The sequence below is a fragment of the Bombus vancouverensis genome, chromosome 10 (assembly GCF_051014615.1).
Source record: "Bombus vancouverensis nearcticus chromosome 10, iyBomVanc1_principal, whole genome shotgun sequence".
Lineage (NCBI taxonomy): Eukaryota > Metazoa > Arthropoda > Insecta > Hymenoptera > Apidae > Bombus > Bombus vancouverensis.
This window is the reverse complement of record NC_134920.1, coordinates 13,657,993-13,674,108: the sequence shown is the minus strand read 5'-3', so window position 1 is coordinate 13,674,108 and position 16,116 is coordinate 13,657,993. Positions and strand designations below refer to the sequence as shown.

The 16,116-nt window shown below is 38.2% G+C and overlaps 1 long non-coding RNA gene across 3 annotated transcripts in view; it reads left to right on the top strand.

The window, feature by feature from the left end:
• LOC117163368 (uncharacterized) overlaps positions 1–16,116 on the top strand; it is an 84,769-nt gene that overhangs the window by 35,619 nt on the left and 33,034 nt on the right. For all 3 annotated transcript variants that reach the window (XR_013059324.1, XR_013059325.1, XR_004465465.2), the window contains one exon: positions 3,998–4,099. This is a non-coding gene — a long non-coding RNA (uncharacterized LOC117163368). The remainder of the gene's footprint in view (positions 1–3,997; positions 4,100–16,116) is intronic.

Genomic DNA, 16,116 nt, shown 5'->3' with positions numbered 1-16,116 from the left:
GCGCGTTTATTTTCTTTGAATTTCTATAAAGTATTAATCGAGTAAATTTTTTAAATTCTTGGAATATTTTTCTACTTGAATGTTTTACTCGTATTACTACTAGTAATTACTTTAACTAGTCTTTCTAAGAACTGCAATTTCATAGATGATAGAAATAAATAGGAATGTTATAAGGGCAATCATGCTTTAACGAATCTCATTCATACTCATAGAATTGATAGACTATGAGTCCAAAGTTTCAAGCTGAGAAAAAATTTAATTGAACGCTACATTAATAACGATAGGTATAACATTAATATAAACATTTTCTTGTTAGTGAATTCGTTGTCATACTTGAATTACACAAAGTACAGAGTGACACTAGCACGCAACTATCTCTGTTAACCAATCGATCGTCATCAACCGGTTCGAATTGCCGCTCTAAGATCTGATAGGGTTAAATTACTCATTAAATAAAGCAGCGCAAGTTTTTCTCCTGATAAAATAATGCGTGAGAATCGTTACTCTCTCTCTCTCTCTCTCTATCTTTCTCTCTAATAGCGAACATTTGTAAAAGCGTCGTTGATTAAACGCGATATATATTCCGGCTTATATACTATCCGACAAATATATTCTATATTTTTATAACATTAAACATTTTTTTCGAAATATCTTCAAAATTTGTAGTTGAAAGATATTTAAAAGTAGCTGCTTTCATGCATCATACGTCATAAGTGTATATGTGTCAATGTAAGTTCAAAACAATTAGCAATGAGTACATAGTGATCTTTATTGTTACCAAGGTATCGCTTATCTGATCGATAATTTAAAACGCATCTATCATTTGTCAATATTTTTCGTAATATCGATCGCTGCTTCCATAACAGCGTATCGGAAATGTACTTTTCGTCATCGTTGATATTAATTCAGTGGGTTTTCCCAATTATCTCTGAGAAGCGAGCACGCACATATCCTTGTTTCTCTGTATTCGTTCTCGTAGCATCGAATTTTTGTAGTCTTGCGAAAATATATACTCGAACTTAGTTAATCAGTATGTAAATGATACGATAAATACGAGTACAGTGGTGTGCAAATGCAAATATGTTTTTTTAGTCACTGTAGAAAAAGATCTTTACACGAAGATTAGTGTTATTCCAACAACGAACGAAGATCGTGCATGGTCGAAAACTATATGCGTGTCTAGTTGCAAAATCAAATAAAAAAGTAATTTTCCTAACATCGAACACCGGAATTCCTGTAGAAAATAAAAAGATGCGACTTATTGTATTCCGTTTGTCTTCATTTAGACTTTTATACAAATGTATACAAATACTTTTTCTTCAGAGTCGATAATCGAGATACGTAAATAGCAAATAGCGTTTAGAATATCACAGGGGCTCGTAATACTCGCATATATAATCAATTCGTAACGCAGGAAAAATGCGATTTCCCCGTTTGGGTATAGCGCGGGAACTTTAATGAATTTTAATCAGCTTTTTCTCTATGAGAAAAATAACATCCGATCGGGCGAAAAACTACTTTGCCCTACAATCGGTGCATTCACTACGATGAAAGGACTATTCACTTGATTCCTCGCAAAGCAAAACATTTCGCAGTGAAGTTTTATTAACACGACGCGACGCGATGCGCATGAACGGAATAAGAATATGCTTATTTAGTGTCGTGTTTCAAACCCCTAACTTCCAGTGCAGTGCACGCGCGAAAAACGAGCAATCTCCTCTTTATAGTGACCTTGATGAATTGGCGAGCATCGTCGAAACTAATATCGAGCGTCTTGAAAATCCTGTTTGCTGGGCTTGCAAATCATCAGCGATACTGCTTCTGGCAGGCAATTTCGTATAAATGTACCGACCATGTACTTCATTTACAGAGTAATCCGAACATTTTCATGTCACATAGAATACTTACTTTAAATGCACGACATTAAACGCTAATTTACTAATATATTAAGTCCGGATTAATTTTCTCAAATAAATACCATTATAAGTCCATTGTACATTGTGATTTCAATTTTGAAAACTGACATTGTCGATGTTACACTTATGCACGTTTCTCGATAGTGTCGTCTTTATATTAATGGCCTCGAATATCTATCGCGTGTACTATTCTACAAGACGATGCATGTTCATTATACATGTTCGCAATTAATTTTTTGCATCGAAATACCTTTTTTGGTACTTTACAATGTAAGTAATTTACAATGTACAATAGACACATAGTTTAGGCACATAGCTCGATAATATACTAACGTTTGTTGCAATTTTTATCGATAATAGTTTAGGATTTGTGATTATGCACGTTTGTTGTTGAATTAGAGGAAAATGCGTGGCGTAACGAGAAAGTGAAATGAATTCAGAAGTCAAGGTGAATTTTGCGCCGGATTTTCGTCACAGATCTCCACCGATCCAAAGGTCTAGTATACGCCACTGACAAAACATCTCTTTACACTCTGTACACCGTACACGTATGTATATATATATATATATACCTGATAGATTATTCATTTTGAAAGTAATAAGTTAATTCAAGGCAAACCAACTTAGTAAATTAATTGCAAAAAATTGCAAATAAGCAATAGTAGCAATTACGATTATCGTTATTAACGTTAAAGTTAATGATTTAATACCATATTACAACAAATATATATGCTTTCAATTATTCCCTTAAAAGTCTGTAAGTATCGGTTTTACGTGTAGTGATTAATTGCTAGGCCTATTAATAATCCTTTCTGTATGTCGCGTCGGCAATTTTTTGTCGTACTTGAAATCTGAAACGGAGGTCTCGATACGACCTTGCTAAGATGCCAGTCGAAAGTCGAAAGCATTTCGTTCCCTTTAACACGCGGATCAAGTGTGTACTGTACGTACTTACTTGGCTGGCCACCTTTTTCACAGTAATGCCATGGAATAACACCCATGTCATCACTCTCCTCGACGCATTTTTTACTATTTTTTCACGGCCATGATTATACACTGACAGCCGGTGCCCGAATATCGTTACGACTTTAGGTAGGTAGACCCGCTCACTTGATCTACCGATTCTTATTCCAAACGAGTTCTCTAATACGCTCGCCGCGTTTCTAATTTGCGTAAAATCGTCGTTGTAATTTATGACTCACGTTCAGCGATGAATCTACAGAAAGCTTTCGAGTTTAATTCGACTATAAAACGAAGAACGTAAGAAAAAAAAAGGCAAAGAAAAAATTAAGCTTCGACAGACTAGAATAGCATCGACGACGCTTTTTGAACTTCATAAAGTTGTCGGATAAATATAAAAGAAGAGATAGCGGCGAGAAAGTGTCGAGCAAATTCTTGAAATTCCGTTCCATAATTGCGATACGCGTTTGATAGAATTTGATAACGTAAACTGTCCAGAAATGAAAATACGCGTGAAATATAGCGTTAACGAGCCTGTTATATTTTCCTCAAATGTTAGAAACTTCTGTGGTTTGAAAATCACGCAAAGAGAATAACAGGATTAAAGCTAATTCACAAACAAATTTACAATAAGATATTAGGTCGATCTAGGCTTACCCAATAAATGTTTCTCGTAAGTTTGCTAACCTCTGTCTCAGCTATCTGTTTGCTAATTATCAGCAATTCACGCTATGATATCGTCGAACTGCGCACGCAGTGGAGCGAGGCGAAAGTCAATGTTTCGCGCAGTGGTACGGTTAGAAATGATTTTTTTCTAGCATATATGTATAATCTCGATTAGATTTTGTAACGTAACAGCGATGTAAATCAAATCGTTATACTTCTGTAATACGTATAAGATACACGTTACGATACGCGTATCGTAATTGTTTTTATTATACCGGATTTTTCCTACATGTTGGGAAAACCTCGATAAACTTTTTCCCCAAACCACTAACGACTAGGCATCGCTTGACTTAATAGATGGTATATTTTGCGTTTTTCATCGGGGCTATTGGAACATGATTGTGAGCAATGTTTGCCGACTAATGAACCACATTATTTCATTCTTCTGTTTGCAGACATCGGCAGGGAATGTTAACACGGTGTAAGAAGAAGAGGAAGAAGAAGCAGGCATCCAGGAAAATTTATTTCAATGCGGAACACACGAACCAGTACTGCTTGTGAGTACAACTCGATAAATAGGAAAAAATTCTCGATTAATACTTAAGTTGACGCGTTGCAATTCTCGGCGTAAGAATTTAAAAAATGTTAACTAGATCATCGACGTCGTTGAATTTTAGTTTTGCGGGTAAATTTTAATTCGCGAAAGTATTTCAACGTTTACGGAAGGTCAGTTTAAAATAAACGAGTAAAATCGGTAACCACAGAGCGGGACATTAGCGACGAATAATCGCGTGCGTATTTATACGAACTCGTTACGAAGTTATATATGGCATTTGAAACGAGGATAACGTCTACGACCGTTTGAAGAAATCATGACTGTTATTGCTTCTTCGTATTTGTCCAAATGAAGTGAATTAATACTTGGCGAAGCCTGGAAATTATTATGTCAGATAACAAGGGATCGCGGTTTGGACGCAATCGTTTACGAAGCATTCGTAAAGTTGCTGCCTTTTTCTCTGGGTGTTTAATCAATGAGAATGCCTGACGCTGCGCTGGTGTATATTGCGGGAAACGATCAATGAAACAACTTGGCCTGCTTTGATATGTCCGATTAAGTGAAACTGCAGCGCTTCTTACGTAAAGTCGTCTTATTGTTCGTGGAAATAGAAGAGATAAATAACGTTTCGCTTGCGTAATTGACAATACGTGACAACATAATCTTCAATCCCAATATTTGCAATAGTATATCAAATATTTCATTGACGAATCAAATGTGTCAGAAGGCAAAGGCTTTGTTTCGATATTCTCAACTTTAAATTATATTTTGTTCGACTATGTTCGATGCTAATGGATTCGTAACTCATATACGACTAAACTGTTCTGATTTTTACAAAAAATAAAAGTTACAGAATGATTACGGGAGGAATGGACCACGTGTTTGGAAACGATTTGAACGATATTTTCAAAGTATCGAACACTATATCTATGTTATATTTGCAGAAGAACAGGCGCGTAACATTAGCATATTTTGTAATAGATAAATTAAAGAAAGGAGCAATAAAGATTTAGAAACCACAAGGGGGAATATCGGGTTCTTATGTTCTTACGAGCGACAGAATTATTCTTTTGTTTTCCATGGGTTAGGTAGGATCGTAGAAGTGAATTTTCGATTTAGGACATCGCAAATGTGGTTATGATAATGAGAAGCTGCGAGTTTCGCAAGCTATTCGCGGAACTCTACGTGCCGTCCTTTAACGGCGCGACGACGCGACAATGGATTTGGAAATAGACTTAATACACGATGTTAATCCCTGTTCGTAGCAATAGATACGATATTCTGACAGATTGGTGTTGGCAACTGTCCCTTCCACGATATTTTACGATTTGTATTCGTTAGTATTAATCAAAGTAGCCAAGAGTTATTTATTACTCGATCGTATCTATCCTGTATGGTTATTATCGTCGTTGAATAATCAAATAGTTTTTTGCCAACTATAGATTATTTTACCTATATTATAAACTTGCTTCTTTGTTTTATCATAATTACACATTATCTAATTCGTTCCTTGAGAAGGAAGATGAATAGGTAATTCTCCGATAGTTTTTTACATCATTATGCGCGAGGCGTGAGGTGCCGCTCCCATTGCCCTTCGTATTTCATCAAAATGAAAAATGTTATTTTCAATTTCTTCGAATCGATCGTTCTTCGCCTTCTTCCATCGTAGAATCTTTTCTTCGAATCGATCGAAGGATCGTTCTTCCTTCGCGTCGCTTCGTAAACACCAGATCCGATCGTCCGGTAAAGTTTTGTCGTGGAAAAGAAATTTCCGCGTTCCAGGGAACGAGGAATCCGCGGTGCTTGGTGTTGTTCACGCCAACTCGAATAATCTTGTTACAGTAGCTGGACTGGTAACCAATGTCAACCCTTTTTTCTCCGGACGCACGTGCATTGACATGTACCATCTGGTCGCTGGATGTCGCCGTATAGCAATTGAACGTAATGATATTCTGGTACCATCCAAGTTACGTCGCCCTTTCTCCCTCTCAGAGTCTTTGGTCTCGCTCCACTCCTCCCTATTACGCTGTCCTTTTCTCCCCTATCATCTTTCTCTCCCCACTTTAGTGGCTGTTAGCCGGCGTTGGCCATTGACCGACCTTCGCAGTTGAACTGTGCCGCGAGAAGATAGGAGTTGCGCCTTTCTCTCGATTCTCTCTTTCTATCTTTCGTCTCCTCTTGTCTCTCTCTCTCTCTCTCACACACACACACACACTCTCTCTCTCTCTCTCTTTCTCTCTCTTCTTCATCTGTTGCGTTATGTTACGTTATGTTATGTTATGTTATGTTACATATAACGTTAAACGTGCTATTTGTAGAAAAGAGGTTTCTTCCTGGCAGCTCTCTTCGAGATCTAGGATCGATGCTTTGAAAAAATAGTCCTTCGTCCTGCGACCCTCTTGTTATCCGACTACCCGTTCACGCTGCGCGGCGGCGTGGCGATCATTTCGACGATTACGTTTTAAGATCGTTAGAAAACCGACAGCGCGTACAGGCCATTTAATAGGATTTCTCTGGCCCGTTTCGTTGCGGCGACTTTGGCTGGAAGTGTTTAATAACACGTTTTCCGGTTGGATTTGACGGGATATCTTCTGTCGGATTTGGTTGCCGATGCTCTGCCCACCGAGCGTTCTGCTGGAATTTGATAGATTTCACGGTTAGATATTCCACGGTTTTGATTGGCATATAGAGACTGATGTGAGATTATACGGACGATTTTTTCTTTCGTTTTGTCCGTTTCGAATAATCAGAGGATTATCTGTCTGAAACGACTTCATCGATTAGGTGGCTGTTTGGCAAACTGAAAACTCTATCGTTTATCGGTCGGACAATTTGATCAACCTATAATTATATGAAATAGAGAGAATTGATATAGACATGGATATACGTATACAGTTGAAATCCAATCTCAATTATACTTTTTTAAACTAGAATAAAGATACATATAAAAGATACGTAAATCATAGAAGACGTAGTTTATTTTATCCGATTTCTATTACAAAATTCTCTCGTGATATATTATCGACATTCATAAGGACGTTTAGTTACGCAAACTAGATCGATGGAGGAACTTTGAACGAATCGAGTTTTTGTCTATCGAGTACCATTCCATTATTACAATTTCTCCCATTCCTGTGTCTTAATACAAATCGAGCGTTTTCGATCACTACTAACAATAAATATACTCGTAAGCAATCGTACACTATTTAATAGATAATAATCCGACGATAACAAGTCCCGATAATGTACCATATAATTGGAAATATTTACAGAAATCTTGAGTTGCCCGATTAGTCCAACTCGCAGCCGCAATAGCGTACATCAATCATAGTAATCATATTCATAATCCTCGACATCACGAACGTCCGGATTCTATGGACTTATCAAATGATATCGCGAGTTCGTCGATGAACCTTCCAAGGGAACATAATCGTTCTATCCCGTCCAGACGTTCTTTCTTTTTTCATCGCATCGGGTACACGTCAAACGAGAATTATAACCAGTATATATTAACACGCGGACAAAAAGCGACTTTGTAGAAGCTAATTAGTGGTTCTCTTTTATAACGAGTGACAAGTTCCTGGTCGGCACGGCGCGGCGTAACGCGACGCGGCAAAGGTGCCATAACACCCGTTATGGCTATGGAAGTCCGCGGTAAAGGCGGCGCGCTGCGCCGCGCTGCGCCGCGCCGCGCCGCGCCGATTATACATATTTATACGAAACGAAAGCAGCTGAATTCGAATAAAACAAGAGGCTTCCGCGAGTGCCGCGAGATCGCAAGGTGCGTAAGATCGCGTCGAGTACTCTGGCAACTCTTAAAAATAAGATAAACGTGACCGGTTTGCGAGGCAATCGACGGTAGCTCGTTAATCGTCGGCATGAGTATCGTATTTCTAGCGTAAGTACGTGCCTCCGGTAATGGTCTTTCTTTCCGATCGCAGCTTTGCCTCGTTCCTATGACGCGATCGTCCCCTATCATGCCGGTTTTTGCCGATCCCCGGCAGACACTGCCCCATTTGCAATCACGCGCACATTGCACCGCGATGTCGACATTCTGTCTCGTAAGCCGCTGATATAATTGGCCCGCCAGACAGCGAGGATCTCGCGTGTTACGTCGGCAAATTATCATAATTCGTTGACAAAGAAAAGAATATAGAGAAGGGGAAGACTAGTCTGTACTCCGTGTGCTTCGTGTGCTTCGTGTTCTCCGAGGCATTCCGTTAGCCGGAAACGCGAGACATTAGTATCTTTTTATAGTTTTTACCGATTCATCGGTCTCAATTTTTCCGCGTTTCGTCCTTCGATCGCTTATTATGCTATATCCTTTTTCCGCCTCAGCGCTATCGCAATAGAGACGCGAATATCGGATATCTATGCTATACGTGGATTATAATTTTCTCTGTGATATAAAACCGACAACTCAAACAACGGATAGATTGAATTTGCAATCTAAGGTCTAAACGATTCGTTTCTCGCAGATAATACATTTCAATAACCGATAATTTCTTCCAACAGAAAGTTTCTAATAGCTGAGAAAATTAATTTCCTCCGTATCTGTTTCTCTTTACGCAACATTCCATTCGTACCGCGTCACAGCTGTTGTTTTACTCGCGCAACTGTACACAAAATAGATTTCATCTGTAATCTGTATCCTTGATTCGTCGCATCGTACGTGTCGCCAAGCACGTACTTACGTTAAAACACTTTCATCGGACGAGTAGTAACTAATCGATAAAATTGACGGGCGGAAAGAATCGAAAAGGAAATCACCAGTTCGCTATCAATGCAATTATACCTATACTACGTAGAATTTCGATGTTATCGGTACGAGGCGCATCAAGGCGGAACGAGATTGTACAGCGCGTAATAATAATATCGATTCTGTCCATCTAAGTTCTGATTGCGATGAGTATACAAATATACGATCGTTAATTTAGTGGCTTTTTACTAACCGAGTTGAACGGCACATTTTCCTTCTCCTCTCATTAGGTGTCTACATAAATACATATGTAAGTACATATATTTGTTCGTGTTGTCGATCTCTACATCGAATCGATTTACCAGTCGCTTATTTTCCGCAATATCTCCTACGACCGATTCTGATGTGGCACGGTTAATAGGAAAATGATACATGCACGCGTGTTGCAATGCAATGTTGATTCTATCGAATTTGTACATACATATGTATAATCACGGATAGACATACCCGCCATACGTTGGCTCGCGAAAAAACGCAGAAGGGCAGACATTCTCTATTTCACTTGGAAAACTTTTTAACGCACAAGATCGTTTAAAAAAGAAGCTGCTGTAGGTGAACATACCATATGTACTTTGATACTGTCGCTGCAACCATAGCGTCGCGGTGACTGTCGGTGATGCGGTCGTATTGTAAACGCCCGTATACGCGTTGAATGCATGCATCGTCACCTAGGTTTCGTGAAATCTGCATCAGTTTCAATTTACCTCCACATTACCGATTCCTCTCAGTTTGTGACTGTTGTGACAGATAGCCACGTTGAAACACGTGTTTCGAAACGTCTGATAATTTTCTTCGAACCTCAGTATTGCTATCGATCGTAGGAGCTATAATATCGATAATATAATGTAAAAAATAATGATAAAAAGAGGCAAATGTACGACAGGATGCGTACGATCGTCTGCCTCGCGTCGAATTCTACGCTGCGGGGCCTATCCTGTCCTGTGGGTCCTCGAGATAAGAAAAGGAGGACACCGCAGCATAAACAAAAGACGCGATGCTTTAGGTGACGCCGCGTGCCGCGCCGATCGCGTGCCGCATCGATGGCGTGACTGCGATTTCACTTCAAGATCATCGTCCGAACCGTCAGCAACAGACGAAATGAAAGTCTTCCTTACAAATCAGAAGTGGGATAACGATCGCGCGCCTTTGCAATTCGCAAATGCATAAGAACTCCTTTTATAATAACTTCATAGCGTGTAGTGCATTGCAGCTATAGCAATTTTATTATTAAAAGAATTCAGCGATAAAGCGTTCTACTAACATCGTGCCACAAGGCGTCTCACAGACGCAGAGAAGAACGATGTTCGCAAAGTCAAACTCGTCGTTGCTCATGCAGTCTCGTCGAATCGACACCGCGAGCACAGAGAAGACAGAAGCCGGTTACGGGTTACGGCACGTGCCGAGGCGGTCCTGCCACTGCGAGTTGGACAGAGGTCAGCGGAGGAACCGTACACCAAGACCCTCACCACTGGAAAAGATTTGCCGATCGTAGAGATCGAGCCCAGTGAATCAACGTGTCGTGAGTTGGATTTTGGCCAGTAAGCCGAAGTTTTATCAGGTACATATAACATTGGTTAAAGTAGGTTCGTGGCGATCACGCTATATTCACGAGCGCATATAGTATTACCAGAATTTAATCCGCAGTCCTGCGAATGGATATATCGTACGTTATACGTTATCGTTATATATCGTTATGTATCGTATGCGAAGTAGGACCGCGAAGAATTAAGCGTAATTTTCATCTTGCTAGAAGTACTATTTTTTCCTATTTTTTCCTATTTTTGTGAAACATAATCGAAATGTTATTAAATAAAAATTGAGAGTAGGAGAATTCGTAAAGAAATGCCGCTTTGATATAGGAGAGATTTGAAAGGGACCATTGAGATACTTAAAAATTGATCGCTGACACGTGCATTCGTTGCAAGTTGCAAGAATATTTATGACACTTAAATAATTTAACCGCTCCATGGTTTGCAATCATCGAATATACGTATGCTCACGGCTACGTGGTGTTGTAGACTTCCATTAGCGTAATCGGATCTCTCGTTTTGATAACTAGCAACTTTCAATTTTTTGTTACTATGCAATCAGAGATGAATACATACAGAGCGAACTAATCAATTTGCAGCACGGAATAGATAACGAAAATATACACCGATAAGTGGTATCGTAACTATCTTCGTTTAACTACATTGTTGCAAAGAAATTAGTAAGACAATTGTACATATCATGCAAAATTGGCGACCTACTTTCGAGTTTCAACATTGTTTGTAATTATCGGGTACTTCAACTTATCATCTGCAATTTTACATAGAGATTATTTGCAGTAATTCGTTGTACATATTAGTCTTTCTTACCACAAAAAATATTTTACTCCTTCATCGTAGACTCTTTTAATAATTTTCAATTTCTATTATACAATGTACATCGAGTTGTACAATATTATAAATGAGAGCAACGAAAATGTAAGAATCGTGGAAAACTATGCCAATTATTAGTCGTGAATAATATGCAGTACATAACGATGAGGAAGCATATGTATTCGTATCATATTCGTTATGTAAATTCTATTTTGCATTGCTAGTGTTGCGTGACTAATTGTCACGAAATTTATAATTAAATTAGATTTTGAAAATAAAAAGAGAAGATCACGCTGAGACATACTTCGTCGATCGATCGATTAATCGAACTTCAATGTCTTCGTTGTAAATCGACCTACTGCAAACTACTGCAAGCTACTTACAAGCTACTTTCGTATATCATAAAATACCAGAAAGATAAAAAAAGAAGAAAAAGTTAAAAAAATGTGTAATACGGATCTATTAGCCAAGAAAGCTCTATTAACCCGATCGATAGTCACGTAATTGATCTTTGTCTAAGTAGCACAATTTGAAAAATTCATTTGACGTAAAAGAGAAAAAGAGAAACGGCGGACGGTACAATTTAAAATTTGGCGCGTCGACTATAGAGATCGATCGGCACTCGTACGGACGCGTGATACGACGATTGTTCATTTGTCGCACGAAAGTTCATTGGATTTCATTAAAAAATCAAGACTGATTAGTGTTAATTGAATACGAACACTGTTCGCGCGCACCGTGGTCAGAGCACGTGTCTCTCAACGAAGGAAGTTGAATGCCGACTGTGAGAAGTGTGAAGCGAGAAGCACGACGCGACGCGGCTCTCTTCTGAGTCCGTAAGTCGTGCTTATGACTCGTGTTTTCCTTTCTCCACTGCACGGTAGGCTGTCGTTACGTCTTTCTCTCTCTACGGCGTCGCGATGTCGTCGGTGAGTAAGCGAGCGCCATCGTAATTTGTTCGAATTGCACGTACGCCAAGTTCCGCACACGAGATTCCTGCGGTCACAGGCCCGTTTTGCCAGATTCGAGCTTTGACTTCAAAATGTCCATAACTTTCGGTGGTACACTGCCGGTGAAACCATAACTGCCGACCATTACCGACTAAAATATAGGTCTGCTTTCCTTAGTTGACACGTTGGCTGCTACGATGGTCATTGATGCCTGGCGTTCCTAAATATCTTAGAATAATTCGAATAAGACGAATAGCGGTAACTGAACAATGTTGAATAACGTAAATAACTGGATAACATTATGAAATGAAAAACGCGCTATGTATTACTATTTGTTGTTACGTAATATTTTGCAGCAAGTATTTATATTTTGTATGACAATGAACGTGTTAACCTGCCAAGTCAGGCAAACGAGTTAACTCATGCTTTTAAATATGCATCTTAAATATAAATAGCATTAACATAGACTATATTATAAGTAAGCATAAAAACATACACATAGCGTATACATACAACTGACCAACAAAATAAACGCGCACGTAATGAGTTAAATGCGTAACAATTCATAACTTAGACGTGAACGTAATGTTATAATTTGAGACAAAACGAAGAACAGAAGCGAAAGCTAGAAAAAAAGACGTAGTAGCATTGGGAGTAGCGACTTTGCTACTATCTATGCTTATCTGCCTATATGCTATTGCTACTGCTACTGCCACTGCTACTGCTACTGCTACTGCTACTGTTACTGTTACTGCTACTGCTACTGCTACCGCTACTGCAATAAAACATCCTATTTATCTTATTATAAATTTGTTACGATACTATGAAAATACTAGAAAAATAAGAAATAAAGGAAAAGTTAGTTATTATTAGAATTATCGTTTGCGTATGTCTTCGATTAATCGTAGAAGTCTACTCTACTATATGTGTATACTATATGTGTATACACATATGTATATATGTATATATATACAAGTGCATATTCAAACGAAGTATAGTATACTTATACAATATATATATTAGTATAAATAAATCTTACATACACGAATCACGCAATTGTTTCTATTTTATATATTTTTAAGATTTGAGATATTTTGGAATATATGTATGTAATACGATAAAATACAAGGCACGCGTGTGTAGGGAAACAGCTCCGGACAGTGGATAGATCACTATACTGCAGAGTAATATGGGTTGCCAGTTACAGGGCACAAGTATTTTAAGCGTATTTTATTTTTAAAAAATTAATTAATCACATTAAGTTTACACAGATTTCCATCTTTAGTTATAGAAAATAGTTTCTTTTTTTGTATATAAATCCTCTAGAACGTATTTATCATCTATTTTTATCGAAATGTGTTTATTTCTATTAGAAATTATTTACCGCTAGTGTTCATACTGAAAATCGATGATACATAGTTTATTGAAAAAGAGGGACGAGTAAATTATACGAAAGTTGCTATTTTTGATACGTATTTTACAAAAATTGTCATGAATAATTGAAGAAACGAAAGAAATGTATTCCATGACAGGATAACGTCAGAACTATGTATAAAAATAACAAAGTAAATACACATACGGTTATATGTCAAAGAGTATTATTATTAGTATAGAGTATTAAGAGTATAATAATCGTTCGAGCATATTAAAAGGACATATGCTCGTTTAAATCAATTTTAATTATCTTAAAAATCATCTATGAAAAACTTTCTCGACGTTCAGAATTACCATTGGTGTAGACGTTACATTTATACGTCTGTAATTAGCTTTGAGGAATGCACGAAACCTGTCCCGGTATATATACTAATGTCAATTTTTCCGTGGAACATTTTACGATAGAGATTGCGCCGCTGCTGTTAGCCTTTCGTGGTGATTTCAATTAAGGCCTGCGAGTTATTGCATTGTGCAAGCACAGTAGCTGCGTGCTTTATAGTTTATATAGCAAGCCAGGAAGGCAAGATTACACACAGAGGACAGAGAGTTCGTGAGGTAGTTACTGACTGATTGTTACTTGTAGACTGGCGCTAATGAGCGACTCGCCTGATTACGTTTGAATTAATGTTCGACAATCGCTTGTTTTCACGCACAGTGGTATCTTAGCGAGAATTAACTTTCATTTGGGTGACATTGCCGCGCACCAAACGCATACTTTTCATATTTTTCTTGCGCGTTGTCGCAATATTGCCTCGCTCGTGCCGCAATCCACTATCTCATTAATATTTCCTCGAAACCGTTTGATACGTGGCTTAGAATGTCAGCCATTTTTCCAATCGCAAATATCGAAGTCGATAGAAAAAAAATCCCTGTTTCCGAGCAATTAGATTATAAAAAACAAGCTCTTTTGCAAGTTTCCAGTTAAATCTCCTACGATTATTATTAATTATTTTATTTGAATTCGTATGAACTGAGAATTGAAAAATTGTACAATTCCGATATTCCGGTCGGAAATATAGCAATTTCTCGAAAATTATCTCGAAGATATCGTTTTATTAAGAATTTCTTACGGCTTTTCCTCTTCTATCTCGATTTACGTAATCCGTGTTTCCATAGGGCACGTAAGTAGACTGTAGACGATTACGTTAAGGTAAACTTAGCATGGTTGGCGTCGTCGTACGGTTACGATAGAAATGGAGTACGAAGACTAACCTTATAAACGTCAGATTAAGTTACTTTGGTCGCGCTGTATCCAGCGTACAAATAATTTTAAATTATACACCAACGTTATTAATCTTATCGAAATATTTTCGTTTCACCATGTGGAATGCTTTCGTTCCTTCGCTTGAAAACAATAGACGCTACGTACACGCTTCCATTGGCTTTACGAATATGTTTGTATTGGGACGTATACGCAACATCAATTTGACATTTGCATTTTTCAAATAAATCGTATTAAAATTATGAAAATTGTAAAATAATAACAAAATTAAAGTAAGCACCGATATATCGAATAAAAAATGATAAATGTATTTAAACGTCATTGCAAATTGGATTATTTCGTACAGCTTAATCATAGTAATTAAGAAAATGATTTTCTCTTTGAATACAGCCAAGCAGTTACTAATAACCTTCGAATTAAATTACTTGCACATACTCCTCTTCCAATATTCCTTGATATCTTGTGGAACTGGCATCTTTACACGAAACAGCAATAATTTCGGATAGATAAACGAACAGAAACGATTATTTCTGAGAACGGGTTTTCGATCTTCGAGTTTCATTCGATCGGAAGTGATTGGAGGCATTCGTCAACGTTTCTCGTGGTTGCGTGGAAAGTACAAAGTTTTTACAAACGTACGTTAAATTGGCGCAAAATGACACTGAATAAATTAACACGATATCGTTCAAAGAGGCTTCGCTGATTACAGAACCAACGTATGTGCAGATTGTAGATCATTCGTACGGATGGTGGATACGATTGATATGATAGATTATGCGAAAACGCAGCTTCTGCAATCGAAAGCAGCGGTTATATGGTAACCAACCGTTAAGGCATAATCGAGAAGCCGCGGCTAGGTGGTTCGTGCAAATATACATATGTATGTCGTTTAATATCGGACCGGTTTTCCCTTCCTTCGTTCGTGTGTGTCGTCGGTGGATAAATATCGAGTCGACTTTCTTCGAAGAAGGTGCAATGACTATTTCCAGGCTGTATTCGAATTAATCGAAGCGCATACCAGATGAACAGGTGGTACTAAAGAGATCTATAGCGAGAAATTAACCACGCTTCGTCCGCAGCTAGAATAAAGCACGTAGACAATCGTAGCGAGTACCATCGCGAAAATTATACCTCTCGAATCGAGACGAACGAATCCACTTACCCGGTAACAGTCCGCTTCCGCGCACGGATCGAATCTTTGAACGTGCCATTGCAGAAAAGTCTTTCTTAGAAATCGTGCTTCGGTGTGTACAGGAAATTTTGTATCCGTCGAAGCTTCTTCATATACCTAAT